We start from the raw sequence: 10,440 nt of genomic DNA, 5'->3' as shown, positions 1-10,440 counted from the left end.
AGATTAGATTTTGATAATAATACATACATTGATGTATTTTGTTTCCCTTTAAATGCCTCCTCCATTATAAAGGTATAGTGTTAATATTGTATGACACTGATTTATTTTATTGATTCTTATAGATTATGTGTTGAAAAGTTGATACTATTCTCGTTCTTTACATAATTAGATATATTTTTTAATACTCTTATTGTCATGTTTTGTGACTTGAACAGTGGAGAATTGTTTACATCTTTAACCCATGAGTCTTTCAAACTGATTAAAGCAGTACTGCAAAACTTTGTTTCCGTGAAACGGGACAGCTCTGTATGTTTAACATTACTAGAATTGAAGAAGGACTGAACTTGATTTGCAATGGGACTTTCAGATTTCTTTGAGATAGTGGGTAGTATTAAAATGGGACGGCAATTACAAGGATATCCTTTTTAACATAATTTACACAATGGTAGGACACGATCAGTTTAAAGGGAGTCGGGAAATAATCTGTTTCGGATACTATTATTATTCATAGAAGCAATACACAGTGTTAAAGTATAACCTCAATATTTAATCAATTTTGGACCAATCCAATCAAGCCAAGTAGATTTACTTATATAACGTTTATCAATGATTTGTGTTACTTTAAAGGACCTTTTATAATTTAAAAGAAACCATTTGTTTCCCGATTTTGCGTGTACCTCACCGTTTATCTTATGAATGTTCCGGACATAATATTTTTGTTCTATTATGTCTGCTATATTGTAAAAATGTTTTTTAATCAATTTGTAAAATATAGAGGTCTCCATTTATCACTCGATTTCCTAATTGAAATCGTGTTGGTGATGTTATGAAATTATTTTGATTCAAATGTGAAATGCCTTTAAACTGTTTCCAAATAAAACTAGAATATTTGTTTATATGTATTGCTTGATTGAAAAATGGCCGTTGGTTTATTTTTAGAATTTTATAATGATCGTCTTTACGATTTTTATGGAAATATATATCTTCCGTTAATTGATTTCTTTATTTCTTCGTTAAACCAATTTGGATGATTATCACGTTTTACTCTTTTTTGTTTAATAGAAGGCTGTTTTGACACATTTCATTTAACATAGAGAAAAATTACAGTCAAAGAATCATTTTGATTTACTATTTTGTCAATCATACCAACTCCTGCTGACATAAAAATCGTTATGAAGATTTGTGATCAAATCGTTCAAAACAGTTATTTTACAAATTTCGTATGCGTCGAGTGAAACATATTGGGTGGTTATCACTGAAGGGTAAGGATGGTACATTGTACTGTTGGTATATATTTTGAATCAAAAGTTTAATTTAGCTGACAGCAAATCTCAAAACATTTTGTATGTGATATTTAGCTATTTTAATTCATAGATAATTTTAGAATCTTTGTAGATAATATCTCCCTTTTTTTAAAATAGCTTATGCAACTTTTTAAGTCATATGAAAAATGGCTTTGCTAATCCGACTACAAATGATCTGATCATATGTGGATTTCGTATCTTACTCCTATTTCTTATTTGTGCATTAGTTCTTATTTACACTTACATCAGAATTTTGTTTTCATTGTCTTAAAGCAGATTTTAAAATGGGAATAGCAAGGGTATTTTGCTCATATCTGTATAAAGATGTATTGCTATGTGTTTTAGTTGTATTATAAAATTGATAGTCCCTTATAACTCTTACCAGAGTGGCAATGCACTTGTATGTACTGTTTACTGAATGTACTTTTATTCATGAATGTACAATGCATTGACGAGACTGAAATAGATAAAAAAATAATGGTACACAGCTACTACTACAACTTGAATAAATATGATTGATTTTCGACGAATTCTTATTCGTTACCCAAGCTGTTGAATTCAACATTCTAAGGTAAAGTCCGACCATTAAGTATTGTCGTAATTTTCGTGATCACCCAAACCTTTAATATTTACATATCCTTTACTAAAGAATTTTACATCGTTGGTGTATACGACATCTAGCTGAAAGATATAGATGTAAATCCATTTCTGACTAGAGTTTGGGGACGATATTTCAACAATACTTCTAACTACAAAATATAAAAATCAGAAATTTCTTTAAAAATTTCCTTTTATAATTATGTAATATTTTTCATTAATATTAACTTAAAGACCAAAACCTTTTTATAGGGTACGATCTTAACCTTCAATAGTATAGTTCTTTATCTGTAACAAATAAGTTTGTAAAGTTAAAAAAAATCACATAGACAAACTATGAGGTGGATGAATTTTATGTAAGTGATAATTCATTCCGTCTTTTTTGGGAAACAAAGATTGTTAAGTAAGGTTCGCAAAATAAAGCCTATCTCATATGAAGTAAAAGATTGTGCAAGTTCCACTAGATGAATCTGAATGCGTATCCGTATGAACACAATTTATTAATATTGAGGGAAATCAAGAATCAGGAGCTGAATTTAATTTGACGTACGAACATAAGCTGTAAACAGTATATGTCTGATATTGTTTGTAATACACTGCCATGTGAACGGTTCGTGTGTTTAAATTATTACAATCTGTTGAGGCGATCATTATTTCCTGACCATCCTGCGTTTTAGTTATTGTGTATTAAATTAAAGTATGGTTATTTCCACTATTTGCAATGTACTAAACTGCATACATTGTTTTAAAAATAAAACGTTTTAAAACTAACATACTTAGATTGTCTGTCGGAGCAGTCAAAAAAACCCACACATTTTGAGAAAAGTATTTTTCAAAACTTTGATTATTAGCTGTTATTGTCAGTGATGAAATCATTCTTTAGCAATTTTGAAAGACCCGCCAAATGTTCATGATTTTTCCGCTGCAGTGGCTGTGGAAGGTTGGGAAGCAGTCTCATTTCGTATTCACTTACACCCGTCTGTCATCACTTACACCAGTCTGTCATCACTTACACCAGTCTGTCATCACTTACACCAGTCTGTCATCACTTACACCCGTCTGTCAGCGGTGAGGTATATGAAGTTATTCACTTACACCCGTCTGTCAGCGGTGAGGTATATGAAGTTATTCACTTACACCAGTCTGTCAGCGGTGAGGTATATGAAGTTATTCACTTACACCAGTCTGTCAGCGGTGAGGTATATGAAGTTATTCACTTACACCCGTCTGTCAGCGGTGATGTATATGAAGTTATTCACTTACACCAGTCTGTCAGCGGTGAGGTATATGAAGTACTTCACTTACACCAGTCTGTCAGCGGTTAGGTATATGAAGTTATTCACTTACACCAGTCTGTCAGCGGTTAGGTATATGAAGTTATTCACTTACACCAGTCTGTCAGCGGTTAGGTATATGAAGTTATTCACTTACACCAGTCTGTCAGCGGTGAGGTATATGAAGTTATTCACTTACACCAGTCTGTCAGCGGTTAGGTATATGAAGTTATTCACTTACACCAGTCTGTCAGCGGTTAGGTATATGAAGTTATTCACTTACACCCGTCTGTCAGCGGTGAGGTATATGAAGTTATTCACTTACACCCGTCTGTCAGCGGTGAGGTATATGAAGTTATTCACTTACACCAGTCTGTCAGCGGTGAGGTATATGAAGTTATTCACTTACACCAGTCTGTCAGCGGTGAGGTATATGAAGTTATTCACTTACACCAGTCTGTCAGCGGTGAGGTATATGAAGTTATTCACTTACACCAGTCTGTCAGCGGTGAGGTATATGAAGTTATTCACTTACACCAGTCTGTCAGCGGTGAGGTATATGAAGTTATTCACTTACACCAGTCTGTCAGCGGTGAGGTATATGAAGTTATTCACTTATACCAGTCTGTCAGCGGTGAGGTATATGATTTGGGAAGCAGTCTCATTTCGTATTCACTTACACCCGTCTGTCAGCGGTGAGGTATATGATTTGGGAAGCAGTCTCATTTCGTATTCACTTACACCAGTCTGTCAGCGGTGAGGTATATGATTTGGGAAGCAGTCTCATTTCGTATTCACTTACACCAGTCTGTCAGCGGTGAGGTATATGATTTGGGAAGCAGTCTCATTTCGTATTCACTTGCACCAGTCTGTCAGCGGTGAGGTATATGATTTGGGAAGCAGTCTCATTTCGTATTCACTTACACCAGTCTGTCAGCGGTGAGGTATATGATTTGGGAAGCAGTCTCATCTCGTATTCACTTACACCCGTCTGTCAGCGGTGAGGTATATGATTTGGGAAGCAGTCTCATTTCGTATTCACTTACACCAGTCTGTCAGCGGTGAGGTATATGATTTGGGAAGCAGTCTCATTTCGTATTCACTTACACCCGTCTGTCAGCGGTGAGGTATATGATTTGGGAAGCAGTCTCATTTCGTATTCACTTACACCCGTCTGTCAGCGGTGAGGTATATGATTTGGGAAGCAGTCTCATTTCGTATTCACTTACACCCGTCTGTCAGCGGTGAGGTATATGATTTGGGAAGCAGTCTCATTTCGTATTCACTTACACCCGTCTGTCAGCAGTGAGGTATATGAAGTTGCTGGTGACTTCTTGAATTTGCACCGGCTTCCGTTTGGATGCCCTGGCGCCATACAGGATGTCGTTGAGAGGTACGGCCGGTGTGGTGAAATGATCAGAAACTGCATTGCGGCTAGTTTTCGATAAAATTCAAATGGTCCATGGGGAGTTTGGTTCTGATTTTTAATAAACACTTATACAACGATCGCCGTTCAAAATGGCAGGCGTAATTAAAAAAAATAGTCTAGAAGATTCTGAAGTGAAATAACGATGGTCAATTTCAATGAAAAAAGCAACAACATCATTGTATCATAAGACTTAAATAGAACTTTTATTTCATTTCGAATATTAATTAATATTGATAACTTGTTTTGCTTTGAATAAGTTTCACCTGTTCAGTTTTACTTTGGGTTACGTTAAACTGATACTAATTTCAAAGCAAACCACATTTTAACAACATCGTAAATTTTATGGAACCATTCATATTGACGAACATTTAATTTAATGATGCACTTAGGCCATTGACATTCGAAGACTTACCGATTAACTGTAGCTCTCCATATTATGTAGAGCAAATCTGACAGTGAATACAACAATAAATTTCATAGAGCATATTTTATCAGTTTAGGTGACTTGGTACAGTCGCCTCTTTCGCAAACATTAGATCGCTCTCTCGTCCTCTGCGCAAGCGCTAAGTAACTATGATTGGCAGTTATGGCTGCGGTTGTCTAAAGGATGTTTAAGCTTTCGCCATGAACCTGAAAACAGCCATCAAATCGTCCTGACCACTATCTAATACTCTTTCATTTTGCAAAAAATAAAAATAAAAAAGCAATAACAGGAATATGACCGTATAAAGTATTTCTTATATATAGGTATTATATATAAGTATCCGATATAGTTGGTCTCACATTCTACATGTAATCTTGTATCTGCCACCAGGCCATGTATTTCTACTGGAAATACCTCATTTGCCATATATACCAGTATGGTATGAGAGAAAAACGTCTGGATAGAATTTGATTGAGTACACAATTAAACTAATTTCGTGACAGTATGCAAACTCAAATTAAGCAATTGCGTGTTTTTCTTTAATATGTTTTTTTTATAATATACAACCAATCCGGCAAATTCAGTTGGGGTGGTATTCAATATTCAACTTAAGTTTATCTTGTGGTCATACCTCATTGACTTTATTTACTGTATCGGTCAGTTATTAAAAAAACAGTAACACGATTAGCTACATCGTTCTTAGAGCCAATTAAGATCAATATTAAATACTAGCCCAGTAGAAAGTGTGCAATCTTTTGTTGATCATTATCAATGAACGAATACTAACGAAGTAATCCCAGGAAAAGTCAAAACTATGCAAACATACCGAGGAAATTCTTATAATCTGAATATGAACAATCTGTTGATTTTTAAACGAAGAGTACCATAAACGTTACAATGTTTCGGTGCTTTTCCTTTCTTGCACAAAAATCAATCCATTGTATTAGCGTGCATAGCATATTCACAATGTCACGAAAATTTACCATCGCTCCACACTCATTTAACCCACGCCTTGACGGCGGTTTAACTTAGAGCGATATTTACACGTGACTACACAAAGGGGAGGACCAAGTGTGTCAAATAAAAACACCTGCGCCCTCGCGTTGCTTGCTCCAATTTCTTTTTCCAAAAATGAACTATTAATGGATTTAGTCAGAAATCAGTTTTTACACTATTCCTTGAAAGTTTAGTTCATTTTAATTTACGTTGACAGGTGTCATGTCCTTCTAGTTCATTTATAATTACATTAATACAACACATTTAAATTAAGCACAATTACAAAAATAATATCACTTAACGCATCTAATTATTTAAATAATTACTGCATAAAACTAGTCATTAGCTGTTGATTTAGAGAGACTAGACACCAGATGTTGCCATCAACAAAACAAATGTCAAAAACTTACATCAATTTGAAATCGTTGTGTACACCGCATTTAGTTTTTATGTCAGAAGCCAACATTTTGATTAAAACATGATAACTTTTCTTTTACTAAACCATTTTAAAATAAAAACAAAGGGCAGTGTATGCCTCTTAAATAGCCCCGCCTTCGTTTCATTACCAAAGTTTGATAAGGCGATTAGTTTCATCAAACACTTCGACAAACCTGTTTCCAACATGATGTTTTGACAGTACTCCGTCAGACGGCCGTATTGTGAAAAGGTTTGTCGAAGTGTTTTAAGAAACTATACTCTCAATCGAACTCTGGTAAAAAACGGACGTAGTGCTCCGTAATAGACTGCGCTCTGTTTCATTTGATATGTCGAAGAAATAGTTAAGTTATCTTTGTTTAAAGTCTTTATTCGAGACAAAATATTGCTTCCGACGTAGCATTTATGACGCAATATATCACGTGGTATACACACACTGATATTCACTAACGTCTATGATGGAGACTAAATTACAGACTTATTCAATGTAATAAAAAAATGTTCTTTTTCATCATTAATGATAAACTCTAGTTAATGGTGAGGCTTGTTAATTGTATCATACTCAGCAAGTTTAAACTTCAATGTTAAAGTGGTAAGAAATATAAATAACACTTGTACTTTTGTGGCTTGTGTCTGAAGCTGAGACCCAGAACGTGAGCATTGGTTGTAACGGAAAGTTCTCATCTTGAATGGCGGTAGTGCACCTTTGCCGACATTTATAACAGTCGTTTAAAATGCCCTCTCTGACATATGTAGAGCTCTATCAACTTCTGATGACGTTGTCGTAAATGTAATGCTCGTACTTATGTTAACTTGTTAACATACTGACAACAAGGTTAGTTTGACATTTTGCAGCAGTTCTGTTCACTGTCCTCGGAAAATTAAAGGGACTGTCTCACGATGTATACGACCAGACAGAGGTGTTGTCTTTGGTTAAATGTGTGTGTATGTATATATAAAGATAGATAGTGTCACCAAATTTTAATCAAAGGTCGGTGTTTGAAACTTCCTGACCAGTTTGTGTCTGACATTTAGGTTGCTGACAGTTACGTTACTTATTTAACCTGTCTGTGCTATACATTAAGATTTGTTACCATTACGTGACCATCTTAAGAAGTTTGTGATATACATTTCTTTCTATAAGTTTAACTTGACGTGCCTATGCATTAAGGTTACTAACCTTTATTTGACAAAAGAAAACGGATTGTGTTGCTACACATTATAGACTCTCACATTTACTGGACATATTAAACCTGATAATGTTGTTATACCTTTAAAGCTGCACTCCCACATATTGAACGTTTTGACAACGTTTTTTAATTTTTGTCTCGGAACGAGCCAATTTTTGCAAAAGTCCATGGACACCAGTCATATAAGACTGCTAACAAAAATTATATCGCAGATTTTCACATTTAAGTTAAAAAATTGATGTTTTAGTTTAAGCCATAAAACATTAATTTTCGAACGGAAATATGGAAATCTGCGATCTGATTTTTTGCCAGCAATCTTATATAATTTGTTGACAGACATCTACGCAAAAAAATGCCCTTTCCAAGACAAAAAATAAAAAAGTTAAAAATAATGGTAAATCTGTGAGAGTGGAGCTTTAAGTTTCTAACCCTTAATGAAGACGTTATAAGCCACGAGTTATATATTAGCAGGCGCGTGGCTGCCTATGCGCGAGTACGCGGTTGAATCCACGTGATTCTGACAAAAAAAAAACAATGTTGCAGTATTCGTACTTTACTTCATGGTCCTAAAACTGTCCATTTTCAAAAACTAATAAAACACCTCAGAACGCCCAGAATGCACCACATTGTACCATGGTTTTCAAAATTTTCCGAGGGAGCATGTCCCCGGACCATCCTAGCACAATTATGAATGCACAGAAAGCTAGCTACGCCCCGAAATATGGTTCGTAACGAAACATTACATAGTTATTAAATGGGTTGTTATACATTTAAGCTCCCTGCTCTTACTTGTCGTACGCAATCCGTTTGTCTGTCAAATTTAGGTCCCCATTCTTAACCTGACATACTAACCCGTTTAGATTCTTTACATACTAGAGTGTGAACAAATCATGTGCGAGAATCATTAGTTCACCTAGACAAATTATTAATTGCCAGTTACACATCAATTGCAAGTTACACCCATTTCTAAAAAAGGTGACCAATCATTTTGTTTCATTAATGGACAACACCATCAAGTAAAACTAATAAAATGAACATTTCAAAGAATGTGTGCTGATAATAAATAACGTATAGTGGCTGTTATCTACCATTTTGTATAGTAGCTGAATTTCGCTATTTCGGATGGTTGCTGATTTCTTCCATTTCGCATAGTGGCTGTTATCTACCATTTCGTATTGTTGCTGTTATCTACCATTTCGTATAGTAGCTGAATTTCGCTATCTCGGATGGTTGCTGATTTCTTCCATTTCGCATAGTGGCTGTTATCTACCATTTCGTATTGTTGCTGTTATCTACCATTTCGTATAGTAGCTGAATTTCGCTATTTTGGATGGTTGCTGATTTCTTCCATTTCATAAGGTGGCTGATTTCTGCCATTTCCTGTTTTGGCTGATTTCTACCATATGCATAGTGCCCGATTATGCCATTTCGTATTGTGATTGATTTCTACAATTTCGAATGGTGGCTGAATTCTGCCATTTCGTATGTTGGCGGGGTTCGGACTTTATCCGACGCATTCTAACCCGCCACTCGCCACATTGTCACCCTTTCGCTGCCAAAATGCGAAAACACGAGCGGACAGAAAACAGCCACCACATAAACGACTAGCACAAATTTGCTTATTTTCATGCCTTATGGTAGAGTAAATTAAATTTTGAAATTGTGTCAGTTTTCATAATATTCAAATATTGGTGGAGGAAGTTGATTTTCAAAATAATTATACTAAACGTGATAAAATTTATAAAAATAGATAAATATTTTTTTCTTACACAAAGACCACACACTTATTGTACATGTAATACATCTGTCTTTAGAACATCTGATAATGAACGCTTTGTGACTATAGCGTGACTCTCTGTAAAAGGGAATTTCCAAAATTCCTCACGTATTCATTCCCTTCTACAAAATCTTTTTACTACATAACATCATATTATGGGATACATTTCTTTTCCACTGCCTGTCAACAACACCAGTAGATCAGATTATTCTGGGTCATGTCTTTAGAATAAAAAGATGGCATAGCCCTAGACTACATGGGAGACAATTTTTTCTCCCACCTCAGATAAGTAGATCCATTAATTTAACCATGCTAGAAATTCTTATCTTGCCCACGGGCGAAGATAAAATGCCCGTATGGAACTTCTTTTAATGGTCACCACATTGTAATTACCTCCCTTGTTGACGACTGTCGTCTGTAGCGCATCATGGAAACCTTGTCTGGTGGCAATATTTAGAACGCGAGTTAATTATTTCTCGCTTCAAATGTCACCAGAAAACAGTTTTCACGCACCTTTCAAGAAATAATGCTTCACTCTTCTTAGAACTATTTAAAGACCGATTAGACCATTTACATACTCTGAATCACTGCGCGAATATCCATGACAACCACGAATTATTGCATATCCGTACGCAATTATTTTCACTAAGCACAAAAGAGTTCCGGTAAAAAAAATACATTTTTACTTAATTTTGTTTAACTGAGGTGGGAGAAAAAGCATCTACCATAGCCGCTCGTGTAAGGTAGGTTCATCCCGACCCTCGCGCAGGGTGTTTTGCGGAAACTCGGTAAACCTCGTTTCCGCAAAACACCCTACGCTCGGGTCGGAATGAACCTATCTTACACTCTCGGCCATGGAAGATATTTATAATCTCCCAAGACACTGAACATTCATAAAGGACGACGTTAAGTCAAAAGGGGGCTTTTTGCTGCTCCAACGGTCAAAGGGTTTGGGTTAAAGTCCTTCTTTTCCGGAATTTCCCTATGAACAAATTGCCTTCTTGTATTGCACTG

This window comes from Mya arenaria, chromosome 7, assembly GCF_026914265.1.
Source record: "Mya arenaria isolate MELC-2E11 chromosome 7, ASM2691426v1".
In the NCBI taxonomy this organism is placed as follows: Eukaryota; Metazoa; Mollusca; class Bivalvia; order Myida; family Myidae; genus Mya; species Mya arenaria.
This window is presented reverse-complemented; position numbering follows the sequence as displayed.